This window comes from Ahaetulla prasina, chromosome 6, assembly GCF_028640845.1.
Source record: "Ahaetulla prasina isolate Xishuangbanna chromosome 6, ASM2864084v1, whole genome shotgun sequence".
Lineage (NCBI taxonomy): Eukaryota > Metazoa > Chordata > Lepidosauria > Squamata > Colubridae > Ahaetulla > Ahaetulla prasina.
The window spans coordinates 105,636,369-105,652,125 of record NC_080544.1 but is presented as its reverse complement, the minus strand read 5'-3'; the positions used below and the strand labels follow the sequence as shown (position 1 = coordinate 105,652,125).

At 44.5% G+C, this 15,757-nt stretch overlaps 1 long non-coding RNA gene across 1 annotated transcript; it reads right to left on the bottom strand.

The window, feature by feature from the left end:
• Positions 1–1,051: 1,051 nt before the first annotated feature.
• Positions 1,052–14,203, bottom strand: LOC131201378 (uncharacterized). The gene is made up of 3 exons (XR_009155828.1): positions 14,045–14,203; positions 10,726–10,775; positions 1,052–1,486 (listed from the first exon to the last, which is right to left on the bottom strand). It is a non-coding gene; the product is annotated as an uncharacterized LOC131201378 (long non-coding RNA).
• Positions 14,204–15,757: the final 1,554 nt, after the last annotated feature.

The window sequence follows — 15,757 nt, the reverse complement described above, 5'->3', positions numbered from 1 at the left end:
ACTGCAAAATCCCCATTCCCGCCCCACTCCAGGGGAAGGATACTGCAAAATCCCCATTCCCGCCCCACTCCAGGGGAAGGATACTGCAAAATCCCCACTCCCACCCCACTCCAGGGGAAGGATACTGCAAAATCCCCATTCCCGCCCCACTCCAGAGGAAGGATACTGCAAAATCCCCATTCCCACCCCACTCCAGGGGAAGGATATTGCAAAATCTCCATTCCCGCCCCATTCTGGGGCCAGCCAGAGGTAGCATTTTCCGGTTTTCTGAATTATTAAAAATTTCTGCTACCGGTTCTCCAGAACCTGTCAGAACCTGCTGGATTTCACCCCTGCTTTATAGGTGAATGACAGCATACCAATAGCATTTAGACTTATATACCGCCCATAGCATTTTACAGTACTTCTGGTCAGTTTACAAAGTAGAACCATTCTTTCCATATTAGCCGCAACATTCTGGGTCCTCATTTTACGATGTTTTGAATATATTCTATCCATCTTTTCCATTCCAGGAAATATCTTTCTTGTGAATAGTCTTTCAGGTATGCTAAAATTTTTGCCATTTCTGCTAAATTCGTTACTTTTAGTGTCCACTCTTCAATAGTAGGCAGATGTTCCTTCTTCCAGTATTGTGCCACCAGTAGTCTGGCTGCTGATATTAAGTTTAAAATTACTTTAGTCTCTACTGATGTACAGTCTGTAGTTATACCCAATAAAAACAATTGCGGAGTAAACCTGGTTCGCAATCTTAACTGGGGCTTATTTTGGGGGTAGGGCTTATATTACGAGCATCCTGAAAAATCCTGCTAGGACTTATTTTCTGGTTCGGTCCTATTTTCAGGAAAACAGGGCGTATAATTTTTATGCCCCCAAGTCTTTCTTAATAGCCCAGTGCAGATGCCAGCACTTAAGAGATAAAGAGCTTGTTGAAAGAAGAAGCCAACTATCTAGATGGCTTTATTCATAAGGAAAGCAAACACTACAAGGAGAAATCCATTCAAGACAAGATATTTCGAAACGGCTTGCAGCCAAGTTTGACAGCTAACAAAAGCAGAGGGATAGGATTAGAAGCCCCCAAAAGTCACTTGTGACCATTTTTCACACGACTGTTGCACCATCCCCCATGGTCACATGATCCAAATTCAGATGCTTGTCCGCTGACTCATATTTATGACGATTACACATTGTCCTGGGGTCCTGTGATCCTCTTTTGTGACCTTCTGACAAGTAAAGTCAAGGGGGTAGCCGGATGCACTGAACAGCCATGTTATTAACTTAAACGATGCAATGATTCTGCAGCAAGAAAGGTTGTAAAATGGAACAGGGCTCCCTTAAAAAATGTCTCACTTAGCAACATAAATTCTGGGCTCAATTTTGGTCGTAAATCGAGGACGATCTATAATTGCTCCCAGAGAAAGAGCTAATGATCGATGAGGCCTTCCTCACTGCCAGTCAGTCTCACAATCAACTAATCCAGAGGGGGAACCTGTAAATAAACAAGAGCACAGCCTTGGTAAGAATAGTAACCCAACCTTGAAGGTTTGCTACTTCCAAGACCAGACCAATTAGAGTATCGCTTGCCCCTCAGAATTCTGTTTTGCACTTTAATTAGCTGAGTTGGGCAGCATAGGATTTTTATGGCTCAGCAAGTTGTGAAACTTCATAAGGTCAGCAACATTTATATATTTTTTCCTCCACATGTATTTATTTATCAGATTGAGGTAGCTGCCCATTCATAATAATAATAATAATAATAATAATAATAATAATAATAATAATAATAATAATAATAATAATAATAATAATAATAATAATATTATTATTATTATTATTATTATTATTATTACTATTATTATTATTATTATTATTATTATTTAATTTTTATACCGCCCTTCTCCTGAAGGACTCAGGGCGGTGAACAGGCAAATAAAATAATACAATACATTACAATAAAAACACTATTTAAAAAACTTATTCAATAAAAAGCCTAAATTTAAAATACAATACAAAATATAAAATAAACCCCAATAAAATCCATGTTTAAAAACCCTATTAAGCCAGTCCTGCTCGGAAAAATAGATATGTTTTAAGGTCACGGCGAAAGGTCCGGAGGTCAGGAAGTTGTCGAAGTCCTGGGGGAAGCTCATTCCAGAGGGTAGGTGCCCCCACAGAGAAGGTTCTCCCCCTGGGGGTCGCCAGCCTACACTGTTCAGCTGACGGCACCCTGAGGAGGCCCTCTCTATGGGAGCGTACTGGCCGGTGGGAAGCATGTGGTAACAGAAGGCGGTCCCGAAGATATCCCGGTTCTATGCCATGGAGCGCTTTAAAGGTGGTAACCAACACCTTGAAGTGCACTCGGAAAACCACAGGTAGCCAGTGCAGCCTGCGCAGGATTGCAGTTGTGGGAGCTTCATCGCTGGAAGCTTTCAAGAAGAGACTGGACTGCCATCTGTCAGAAATGGTGTAGGGCCATGATGGAGAACCTACGGCATGTGTGCCACAGGGGACACGCATAGCCATATCAGTGGGCATGCGAGCTCAGCTCTTTGGGCCTTCTGGGCCCACCGGAAGTTGGCAAACAGGCTGTTTCTGGCATCCAGAGGACCTCCGGGTGGGTGGGGAAGGCCGTTTTCGCCCTCCCCAGACTCCTAGAGAGGCCCTGGAGGCTGTGGACAGCAAAAAATGGGCCTTCCGGTCCCACCAAAAGTTGGCAAACGGGCCGTTTTTGGCCTCTGGAGGACCTCCGGGTAGGTGGGGAAGGCCGTTTTTGCCCTCCCCAGACTCCTAGGAAGGCTCTGGAGGCTGTGGACAGCAAAAATTGGGCCTTCAGGTCCCACCAAAAGTTGGCAAACAGGCCATTTCAGCCTCCAGAGAAGCTCCAGGGTGTGTGTGAGGAAGGCTGTTTTCGCCCTCCCCAGACTCCTAGAAAGGCTCTGGAGCCAGGTGAGAGAGAAAAATGGGCCTACCAGACCATCGTCTGCCAGGAGCGGGGGGAGCAGGAGGGGTCACGCGCATGCGTGCATGAGTGGGGGCAGGGCGCATAGAATAATGGACGTGGCCACGCACACATGCGACATCCCCTCCCCCCCTCCTGGCACACAATGGCAAAAAGGTTAGCCATCAGTAGTGTAGGGTCTCCTGCTTGGCCAGGGGATGGTGGGGTGGACTAGATGACCTACAAGGTCCCTTCCAACTCTGTTAATCTGGTAATCTCACCAAATTATTTATCAGTTCGGTCTATCTACAGCAGGGGTGAGAAACGATGACCCTTGGAATGACTTGTGGAGTTCAACTCCCAGAATTCCTGAGCCGGCCATGTTGGCTCAGGATTTCTGGGAGTTGAAGTCCACAAGTCATAAAGGGGCCATGATTCCCCACTGGTTTACAGGTAGTGTTGTGCCTCGTCCTCCCTCCTCTCCTCAGCCGGGCCCCTCCCGTCTCCTCCCGGGCCTGCTATCAGGTTCGGAGTCTGATAATGAAGATGAACAGCCTGTCATGCCTCCAGCCCCCAGCCCTGGCCCCATGCCCGGACAGGATGTCAGGAATGAACAAACAAACCTCACTCCTACAGCATGTGAGCAGGGAGCCAGCCACGTGCTGGAATTACCAACAGCAGATCCAGCTGAAGAGAATTCACAGTGGGAGGATCCCCGCTTCCGGAGATCTGAGAGGCGACGTCAGCAGAAGGAAGGGAGGGGCAGGCCTGGATAAGTGCTGAGTCATGGAGCCACACCCCACAGCCTATATAAAGGACCTGCTTGAGTCAAGCAACTTTGAGTCAAGCAAAGTCTCATCTAGTTTGCTGAAGTCACAACTTGGATTCCTGCCTGCCCTGAGAAATCTGAAAGGAATTTGGCAAAGCTGCAGAGGCTTCGTGGCCACGCTTGATATGGACTTCCTAGACCCGGTCGTCGGAGGGGGAGGGGGACACGACAGGTAGTCCTTGACTTACAACCGGTCGCTTAGCTACCTTCTGAAGTTACAATGGACATTTCTAGGGATGCTTATGTATGTTCCAATTCTTCAGTTCCCATGGCTGCCACCCCTGTGAGGGTCTGACAGGAGCTCAGCAACCGATCTGCATTTAGGTCATTTGCAGTGTCCTGCGGTCCTGTGACTATATTTTATTATGGTTTTGCCCAAAAAAAGGGGCATGTACTTCCAGTTTTAAGCAAAACTGGACGATGGGGAACCCTTAGTTCGCTTAACGATCGCTCCAAAAACAGTTATAAAGTCAGTCACAGGCAGAGGTGCGATTCACTTACTTTCCCTACTGGTTCTCAAATGTGAGCGCGCGCAGGCGCACGGCCTTTTGCGCATGCTCTTTGCTTCCGCATTACGTCCAGGCGGGTAGGCAGAGCCTCCCGCAGTCTCCACTATCGGTTCACTTGAACCGGACAGAACCATCTAAATCAGGGGTCTCCAACCTTGGCAACTTGAAGACTTGTGGACTTCAACTCCCAGAATCCCTCAGCCAGCAAAGCTGGCTGAGGAATTCTGGGAGTTGAAGTCCACAAGTCTTCAAGTTGCCAAGGTTGGAGACCCTGGATCTAAATTTATTTATTTATTTATTTATTTATTTATTTATTTATTTATTTATTTATTTATTTATTTATTTATTAAATTTTTATACCGCCCTTCTCCCGAAGGACTCAGGGCGGTGTACAGCCAAAAATAAAACACAAGATATATACAATTAAAAACAACATTTAAAACATAGCAGATTCTAAAAGGCTGATAATTAAAATTTAGATTTAAAATTTTAAAATATTAACAAAACCCCAAATTAAAATTCAACACTATTATGCCAGTCCCGCTTGAATGAATAAGTGTGTTTTAAGCTCACGACGGAAGGTCCGAAGATCAGGCACTTGACGTAGGCCAGTGGGAAGTTCGTTCCAGAGGGTCACTGCCCCCACAGAGAAGGCCCTACTCCTGGGGGCCGCCAGCCGACACTGTTTGGCGGACGGCACCCTGAGGAGACCCTCTCTGTGAGAGCGTACGGGTCGGTGGGAGGCAAAGGGTAACAGCAGGCGGTCTCGTAAGTACCCGGGTCCTAAGCCATGGAGCACTTTAAAGATGGTAACCAAAATCTTGAAGCACACCCGAAAAACCACAGGAAGCCAGTGCAGACTACGGAGCAGTGACCTCTTGGTCACAGGCCATTTTATGGTCATCATGACTTAAGATTGCGATGGGCAAGCTTCATTATAGTCGTAATCCAAGGACTACCTGAACTCCCGTGTAGTCCGCAATGCAAAAAATAAAACACATCCGTGGAGGAGATTGGATCACAAATCAAGTTTTGTCGAAATAATTTCAGCACTCGTGCAGTTGTGTGGCTTCCAGTCACTAAAAAAGAAAAGGTGGTGTGATGTTTTGTATAGCGGCACATGCAGTGGTGGGATTCAGCCAGTTCGCACCACTTCGAGAGAACCGGTTGTTAATTTTCTGAGCCGTTTGGCAAACTGGTTGTTGGAAGAAATCATTAGGGCAGAGAACCGGTTGTTAAATTGCTTGAATCCCACCACTGGGCACGTGGAACAAAAAAATTGGATGTTCCCAGAACACAGGATTGCTTATGCCTGCAGCTAAAGCAGAGAGCAGGGTGTGAATTTTAACATAAACAAAATAAGCAGGAACTTGTGGCTGCTGCAGAATGTACACCTATTTCAATTACATTCTTCACAAAATACCAAAGGCCAAGCCAAGAAATACAAATATAAACATACCGACATACAGAAATACGATTGTGCTCTTTCTTAGGTAGGGAAATTCAAACAATAACAAGCAGCAAAATGAAAAAAAAAATAAAAAGGAAGAAATTCTACACAGGCCTCCCATGTATAGATAGTCCTCGACTTACAACCAGTGGTGGGTTTCAAATTTTTTTACTACCGGTTCTGTGGGTGTGGCTTGGTGGGTGTCGCATGGCTTGGTGGGCATGGCTTGGTGGGTGTGGCAGGGGAAGGATACTGTAAAATCTCCATTCCCACCCCACTCCAGGGGGAAGGATACTGCAAAATCCCCATTTCCTCCCCACTCCTGGGGGAAGGATACTGCAAAATCTCCATTCCCTCCCCACTCCAGGGGAAGGATACTGCAAAATCCCATTCCCTCCCCATTCCTGGGGGAAGGATACTGCAAAACCTCCATTCCCTCCCCACTCCAGGGGAAGGATACTATAAAATCAGTATTTCAGCTGGGACTCGGGAGGCAGAGAATAGATGGCGGCGGGGCCAGTCAGAATTTTTACTACCGGTTCTCCGAACTACTCAAAATTTCTGCTACCAGTTCCAGAACTGGTCAGAACCTGCTGAAACCCATCTCTGCTTACAACCAATTGTTCAGTGAATGTTCGACATTAGAATAGAATAGAATAGGATTTTATTGGCCAAGTGTGATTGGACACACAAGGAATTTGTCTTGGTGCATATGCTCTCAGTGTACATAAAAGAAAAGATACGTTCATCAAGGTACAACATTACAAAGGCGCAGGAAAAAAAAGTGACTTATGACCATTTTTCACCCTTAACGACCGTTGCAGCATAACCGTGGACACAGGATCAAAATTCAAATGCTTGGCAACTGACTCATATTTATGACGGTTGCAGTGTCCCGGGGTCATGGGATCCCCTTTTGCGACCTTCTGACCAACAAACTCAGTAGAGAATCCAGATTAGTTTAAGAACCGTGTTACTAACTTAACAGCTGCGGTGATTCAGTTAAAAACTGTGGCAAGGAAGGTTGTAAAATGGGGCAAAAACTCGCTTAACAACTGTCTTGCTTAGCAACCAAAATCTTGGGCTCGGTTGTGGTCATACATTGAGGACAGTGGTGGGTTTCAAATTTTTTTACTACCGGTTCTGTGAGTGTGGCTTGGTGGGCGTAGCATGGCTTAGTGGGCGTGGCTTGGTGGGCATGGCAGGGGAAAGATATCGTAAAATCTACATTCCCACCCCACTCCAGGGTAAGGTTACTGCAAAATCCCCATTTCCTCCCGATCAGCTGGAACTAGGGAGGCAGAGAACAGATGGGGGCAGGGCCAGTCAGAGGTGGTATTTACCGGTTATTTCGGCTATCGGTTCTGCAGAACTGGTCAGAACCTGCTGAAACCCACCTCTGGTTGAGGATCATGTATAGTTTCAGTGACAGAAACTTTTGCAAGAAGAGCTGGCCAAATCCACATTTTACAAATTACAGAGGTTCTAAACATAACATAACATAACAACAGAGTTGGAAGGGACCTTGGAGGCCTTCTAGTCCAACCCCCTGCCCAGGCAGGAATCCCTACACCATCTCAGTCAGATGGTTATCCAACATCTTCTTAAAAATTTCCAGTGTTGGAGCATTCACAACTTCTGAAGGCAAGTCGTTCCACTTATTAATTGTTCTAACTGTCAGGAAATTTCTCCTTAGTTCCAAGTTGCTTCTCTCTTTGATCAGTTTCCACCCATTGCTTCTTGTGCTACCCTCAGATGCTTTGGAGAACAGCCCGACTCCCTCTTCTTTGTGGCAACCCCTGAGATATTGGAACACAGCTATCATGCCTCCCCTAGTCCTTCTTTTTATTAAACTAGACATACCCAGTTCCTGCAACTGTTCTTCATATGTTTTAGCCTCCAGTCCCCTAATCATCTTTGTTGCTCTTCTCTGCACTCTTTCTAGAGTCTCAACATCTTTTTTACATCGTGGCGACCAAAACTGGATGCAATATTCCAAGTGTGGCCTTACCAAGGCCTTATAAAGTGGTATTAACACTTCACGTGATCTTGATCCTATCCCTCTGTTTATGCAGCCCAGAACTGTGTTGGCTTTTTTAGCAGCTGCTGCACACAGCTGGCTCATATCTAAATGGTTATCCACTAGGACTCCAAGATCCCTCTCACAGGTACTACTATTGAGCAAGGTACCACATATACGGTACTGGTTCTGTGTTATTAAGCAAAAAGATGCACAATTCCTTCCTTGCCCCTGTGGACGTGGAATGAAAAAAATAATAATAATGAGGAAACCGATGGATTAAAAAAAGACAGTCCATCAATGTCTGCTGTTTTGTCAGGAAATGTACATCTTTGCTGGCTTTATTAAATAGACAGCTCAATATTAATATCTCTGTCACGGCTGAATGTACTAACCTGCTCCTCAGCATTGCTATATTTGGCATGAAGGATTTGATGATGCGATAGTTTAGAAAATAGGATTTAAAAGATCTTTGTAGGGTCTAGATGTCTAGATGCTACTACATACAAATAAAATTTATACAGGATGTTTTATAGGTGGCATCTCCCACCCACAAGATTAGCAAAAATAAGCAAGAAACATTCGTCGATGTGTTGGAAGTGTGAGGCAGCGCCAGGGACCTTTTGTCACATGTGGTGGGAATGCCCAAAAGCTGCAAAATTTTGGCACCAGATAAGACGATGGATAGAGGAGATACTAATGCAAAATATACAAGCAAAACCGGAATTCTTTCTAATGGGTAGTATAGAGGACAAATAAAACAAGAGCACAATTACTAGTAGTTTCAACTACTACCCTCAAAACGATGCTATAGAGCACTGCACACTAGAACAACTAGACACAAGAACAGTTTTTTCCCGAAGGCCATCACTCTGCTAAACAAATAATTCCATCAACACTGTCAAACTATTTACTGAATCTGCACTACTATTAATCTTCTCATAGTTCCCATCACCAATCTCTTTCCACTTATGACTGTATGACTATAACTTTTTGCTGGCAATCCTTATGATTTATATTGATTTATTGACCATCATTTGTGTTGTAAATGTTGTACCTTGATGAACATATCTTTTCTTTTATGTACACTGAGAGTATATGCACCAAGACAAATTCCTTGTGTGTCCAATCACACTTGGCCAATAAAAAATTCTATTCTATTCTATTCAATTTACCTAAAGTTACACATTCTAACAGCAGCAAGATTAGCTTTTGCACAAATGGAAAAACAAAGAGAAGAAGTGTAGCTAAAATATTAATTTGCGTAGAAATGGACAGGCTGACCTGGAACTTAAAGATAAGAACAAATCAGAGTATTATGAAAACTAGAACAAATTGTATTATTGGCCGGAAAGGAGGAGAAATGCTGGGATATAGGACCATTGGCAAGTAAAATGTTTGGAGGTTTTTATGCTAATTTGTTATGATAGATACAATTGAAGTAGATATTGAAATAAACTGTATGGATGAAAGATTATATGTATTTGAAATGTGATAATTAGCGTAAATATGTATAGAGATAAGGAAGTGTATCAATTATATGACAAAATTTGATGAAAATGTTTAAACCGGAGATGTTCACACTATGTCCACTGTTTTTAATTTGTATTATAAATAAAAAAACTTTTTAAAAATAAATAAATAAATAAAAGGATTTGATGATGCGATAGTTTAGAAAACAGGATTTAAAAGATCTTTGTAAGGTCTAAGTGTCTAGATGTCAACATCTAGACCCTATGAAGATCTTTTAAATCCAATTTTCTAGTTCTAGTTTTCAAGATAGGGCAAGCTTCGAATGTATGACAGCTCAAGTTAAGAGTTTCTGGAGCAAAACAGGCAAAGATTATTGGAACAGGCACCAGGTTATTTTTGCCAAGTGTTATATTTTTATAGTACCGTATTTTTCGGAGCATAAGACGCACCTTTTTTTCCCAAAAAAGAGGGTGAAAATCTGGGTGCATCTTATACTCCGAATGTAGCCCCACCCAGCTTCTCAAACAGAGGTTTCAGAGGCTGAAAAAAGCATCAGAAATGAAGCTTCAGAAAAGAAGCCCCCAAAAAGAGCTTCAGAAAAGAAGCTCCCAAACAGAGCTTCAGAGGCTTTTTTTTTCCTGAAATTCTGTTTTGGACGCTTTCAAAGGCAGAAAAAAGTTTTTTCTGAAACAGAGTTTTAGAGGCAGAAAAAAAAGCAAGGCACAGAGCTCACAAGGAACCTGTTGCTAAAATTCACCTCTGGGAACAGCTGATTGGGGGTATTCCGGGAGGCCGAGCCACCTGCCAATCAACTTTTTTCTTATTTTCCTCCCCAAAAAACTAAGGTGCGTCTTATACTCCGGTGCATCTTATACCCCCCAAAATATGATAATTCTATTAGATATTACCTCTCACCGACCAGTGCGCTCTCACAGAGAGGGCCTCCTCCGGATACCGTCAGCTAAACAATGTCGGCTGGCGACCTCTAGGGGGAGGGCCTTCTCTGTGGGGGGCCCTACCCTCTGGAACGAGCTCCCTCTGGGGCTTCGTCAACTCCCCGATCTCAGGTCCTTCCGCCGCGAGCTGAAGACGTTGCTGTTTCGAAGAGCAGGACTAGCTTGAACGTAGTTTTTAAATTGGGATTTTTAAAAAAAGGGGTTTAATTGAGGTTTTAAATTTGTATTTAAAAGTTTTAGGGCATCAATTGAATTTAACTGTCTATTCTTTTAGCTGTTTATATGTATTATATGTTTTCTGTTGTTTTTTGGCTGTGAACCGCCCTGAGTCTTTCGGGAGATGGGCGGTATACAAATATAATAAATAATAATAATAATAAATAATATTACAATTAAAAAAAATAAAGACTAATACAGACTAAATAAAAGGAAAAAAAATTGAAACTAAAGAAAAAACAGAAAAATGGAGAAGGGAAAGAAAAAGAAAAAAAACATATAAAGAAATGTGTTAAATGCTCCCTTCATCACAAGTATAACCACTTTCGTAACTTACTATTCTTAAAATGACACAAATGACCTTTTCTTCTGATGTAGATCTTTTACCTATAAAGAAATCAATAAAACATCATCATTTTATCCCTGATTGCCAGCAAAAGCCCATTAAGTGTTACCAGAGACAACACTATGTATATTTTAATTTTGATCAAATAAACCAACCTTATATTGCTTACTGCTACTTTTTACAATCTTGATCTAACCTTCAATTAGAATGTGATTTCTTTTTATTTTTTCTTTGCATCTGGTTTTAACAAGACTCTTTTTTAAATCCAATATAAAAAGTTATAGTCCCCTGTTATATCGATGCCAGTTTTTACTCAGAACCCAGGAAACATATTTTATATCTAGCTATGCTGTTAGTAAGTAGGTTCTGAGATTGTCTAACCCAGTGTTTCTCAACCTCAGTAACCTGTGTGTCTTCAACTCTGTGTGCCTTCAACCCAGCTACCTAGGGAATTCTGGGAGTTGGTCCATATATCTTAAAGTAGCTGAGGTTGAAAAACACTGATCTAACCTATCTAATTACGTTGATAAAATATGTGGAGGGAGAGGGGAAACCATTTAAATTATGATTGCTTTAGAGCGAATAAACCACCAATACATACATACATACATACATACATACATACATACATACGAGTTAAACCACTTAATGACAACAGCAGCTCCCTGGAGTTTTAGCTGGGATCATTCTCTCCCTTTCTAACTACCTGGTTGATATTTCTTTTTTTTTCTTTTTTTTTTAATTGAAAAAGTTTTAACAAACAAAAACATTTTTCCCCTTCCCCCCCCCACCCCACACAAAACCCCCTTCCCCTCTCCCCCCCCCCGCTTCCCAGGTCAATCACAAGGTATTGTTATACATAAACCAAACATAGAGTAAAATTTTCCCTTCTAATCCAGTTAACCTCATCCAAATCTTTTCATTTCCCAACCCCCACATTACATAAAATAATACTTCCTAATTATTCAAAGGCAATCTGATATTTCTTAATCTGATATCTGTTTTGTAAATAATCAATCCATTTTTTCCATTCAATTAAATATCTTTCTTGTGTATTGTCTTTCAAAAAAGCTGAGATTTTAGCCATCTCAGCCAAATTAGTAACTTTCAATATCCATTCTTCTATTGTAGGTAACTCTTTTTTCTTCCAATATTGTCCAATCAACAGCCTTGCTACTGTTATTAAATTCAGAATCAATTTAGTCTCAATCCCTGTACAATCCGTTATAATTCCCAAAAGGAAAAATTGCGGCAGGAACTTTATCTTCTTCTTCAGGACATTTTGAATAATCCACCAAATTCTTATCCAAAAGGTCTTAATTTTCTTGCAAGTCCACCAAATATGAAAATATGTGGCGTCATCACAGTCACACCTCCAACATTTCGCTTGGATATCAGGATACATACATGATAATTTTTTGGGATCTAAGTGCCATCTATAAAACATCTTATAAAAATTTTCCCTTCAATTCTGCGCTTGTGTAAACTCCTGGTTGATATTTCTTGACAAAGATGAGGTGAGTTTGGGAAATAAATCCCATAAGGCAGTGAAGCCCAACCTTTCCGGCTTTGCGGATTGGCAGTGGCGGCGACGGTGAAGGGGGAGAGGGGACGGTTCTGCGTGAGCAGCGGGTGAGTGTGCGTACATCTGCCGCTTACGTAGTCCTGTTCTGAACAGGCCATGGGCTGGTACCAGGCCACAGTCCAGGGTTTGGGGACCCTTGCCATAAGGGATATTCCCAGGGGTGGGATTCATCCTATTCAGTCCAGTTTGGGCAAGCCAGTTTCTCCGACAATCAGCTGAGAGCGAACCGGTTCACTCCGACTGTCAGCTGGGCCCGTCTGCCCACCCCTGTGCTATACCTACCTATATTTCATTCGTTTGAAGCCCAGCTGATCGGCGCAGCAGAGCGGATTGCCGGGCCTCAGCTGTTTCACTCACTAGGGCTAGTGCAGGGGTAGTCAACCTTTTTATACCTACTGTTGTGTCCCACTCCTCCGCTGACGTCCGGGTCAGGGAAATCCAAATCAGGTGTGCCTCGGCAGCTCTGCCAAAGTCCTAGCAAAGTCCTCAGGGCAGGCAGGAGACCAAAAAGTGACTTCAGCAAGATATGTTTAGACTTTGCCTGACTCAGAGAATGCCAGAAAGCAGGTCCTTTATATAGGCCATGGGGTGTGGCTCCATGACTCAGCACTTATCCAGGCCTGCCCCTCCCTTCCTTCTGTTGCCTCCGTCTATCAAGTCTTCTGACGCGAGGGTCACTCCAGTCTGCAGCTGTTGGCAATTGACCTCCCTCAGGCTCACATGCTGTGGAGGAGGGGGAGGGGTCTAGTTGCTCCGTTTGCCTGGGCATGGAGCCAGGGCTGGGGGCTGGAGATACTTCCTCCTCTTCAGCCTGTCTGGGCATGGAGCCAGGGCTGGGGCCAGGAGGCATACTAGGACATTCCTCCGTGTTCGGAAGCAGATAAGAAGGCCCTGGCTGTGGTGAGATCGGACGAGACACAACACCTACCACCCACTTTTGTATCTCTGTTAGTAGTAAAATTTTCTAACTGCCCACTAGTTCCACAGTAATGCGCCGTGTATCGGCGCCTGTGCATGCCTCTCGCGCATCGTGGATTGGGGTTGGGGGGGCACCGGGTACCAGCTGTGCTTGTCCGTTACAGCTGTGTGGTGTGGGGGGAGATGCGCGCGAGCTATTCTGGGACGAGGATCTTTTGTTTGCGGTCGCACTATAGCGCCATTTCGTTTCACTTACGTAATGCGAACTAAACTTATGCGCGGGCGATACAAATAGTATATTTTCAGAAATTTAAATTGTCACGGGGAATTTTATGAAAATCTAATAAAAATGTTTTTAAATAATGCTATGAATTTTTTTTTAAAAAAATCAATTAAATTAAAAAAAAAGAAAAGTGCTTCAGTATCGGACAAAACCCCTACCGCCCACTATGAAAGCTGGAACGCCCACTAGTGGGCGGTAGGGATCAGGTTGACTACCACTGGGCTAGTGGAAGGTAACTTTGAATGGTCTTTTAAAAGTTTTAATGGCGAAGCGCATACTCAGCGAACTGGTTGTTACACCGGTTGAATCCCACCATTGGATATTCTTTTCCTTGGTAGCCAAACAGACACACAACAGCCACCCACCCAAATCAAGCCTTTCTCCTTAATGTGCATGCAGACAAACCAGGATCCTATCTCTGAGCAGGCTGTGGAGAAACAGCCCACCACTCCTGTTCAACTGGAAATCGTCCTTGCCGAATGAAGGGCTTATTTACTCAGCAATGAAAACATCGCTTCACATACCTCAGCCTGAAAACACACCCTGTTGCCTTGAGTCACCCTCCTGCTCGCCTTTGTGAAGGAATCAGCTACAGACACAAACAGTCGACACTCCTACACAACCCAGAGCAGGAAGCATTCCTCAGTGTCTCTCTCTTTCTTCCACACATCCGCATCAGCAGTTTCAAGCCCTTCCTCCCCGTATTTTTTCCTCTTGCTCCCACCCTCTTTGTACTCTGCAGTGTCCGATGCTGTGGTGTCACAACCTAGAAGTTGAGTGGAACCGTCAACCTGCCCCATCTGGTTCTGGAAAAAGAATGAGTCAGGGGTGTCAAAGCGGAGTTTCACCGAGTTTTGAGTTTTCTTTTCGAAATCCCAGGAATGAAGAATGCTTCTCCTTTCCTCCTTCTCCCAGGGCCTCTTGCATTGTCCCCCAGCTCAGAAACTTCACTGGGGGCCAACAGGCATTGAACACAATGATGGCGAATCTATATCACATGCATTAAAGGCAGGGGTGGGGATGCTGGGGGTTTGCAGGGGTTTGGGAGAACCTCTAGCTAAGATTCTGTGCAGTTCAGCAAACCACCCAAATCCCACTCCTGGCTGGCCCCACCCACCCTGCCCCACCCCTCCCAAGAGCCCCCACACAGCCCATTTTGGATGCAGGTAAGTGCAGGGTGTGCACAGAGGCTCGGGGGGGGGGGAGAAAAATGGGCCTACCGGAAGTTTGGGAAGGCCAGTAAAGGGCCCAGAGGACCTCCAGAGTCTGGGGAGGCTGTTTTCACCCTCCTGGAGGTTCAAGGAAAGCCTCTGGAGCCCGGGGAGGGCAAAAATGCCCCCCCCCATGTAGTGCAGGAAGGCAACTAGCCCACGCCCACCATGGCCATGCCTACTCATCAACAGGGGAGAGAATTTTTGAAGCCCACCCCAGTTAAAGGTGACACACCACAACATTTTGGGTGATGCACCTGTCGTGTCCCACTCCTCGGCTGACGGCCGGGTCAGGGAAAACTGAATCAGGCGTGCCTCTGCAGCTCTGCCAAAGTCCTAGCAAAGTTCTCAAGGCAGGCAGGAGACCAGAAAGTGACTTCAGCAAGATATGTTAGACTTTGCCTGACTCAGAGAATGCCAGAAAGCAGATCCTTTATATAGGCCATGGGATGTGGCTCCATGACTCAGCACTTATCCAGGCCTGCCCCTCCCTTCCTTCTGTTGACGCCGCCTATCAATTCTCCTGAAGCGAGGGTCACTCCAGTCTGCAGCTGTTGGTAATTGACCTTCCTCAGGCTCACATGCTGTGGGGGAGGGGTCTAGTTGCTCCGTTTGCCTGGGCATGGAGCCAGGGCTGGAGGCTGGAGGCGCTTCTTCTTCCTCAGCCTGTCTGGGCATGGAGCCAGGGCTGGGGCCGGGAGGCATGCTAGGATATTCCTCAGCGTTCGGAAGCAGATAAGAAGGCCCCGGCTGCGGGGAAAGCGGACGAGGCACAACAGCACCAGTGTTCATCAGCACATCAACAGATTCTCGAAAGCATCGCCTATTTTCTCACAATTTTTGGAGACTTCCAACAAGCAAAGTCAATGAGGGAAGCCAGGTTGTCTTAACGACGGCATGAATTACTTAACAACTGCAGAGATTTGCTTAACAACTGTGACAAAAATGGTCATATGGGGCAAAACTCATTTAACAAGTGCCTTGCTTAACAACAGAACTCTTGGGTTCAATTGTGGTTGTAAGTTA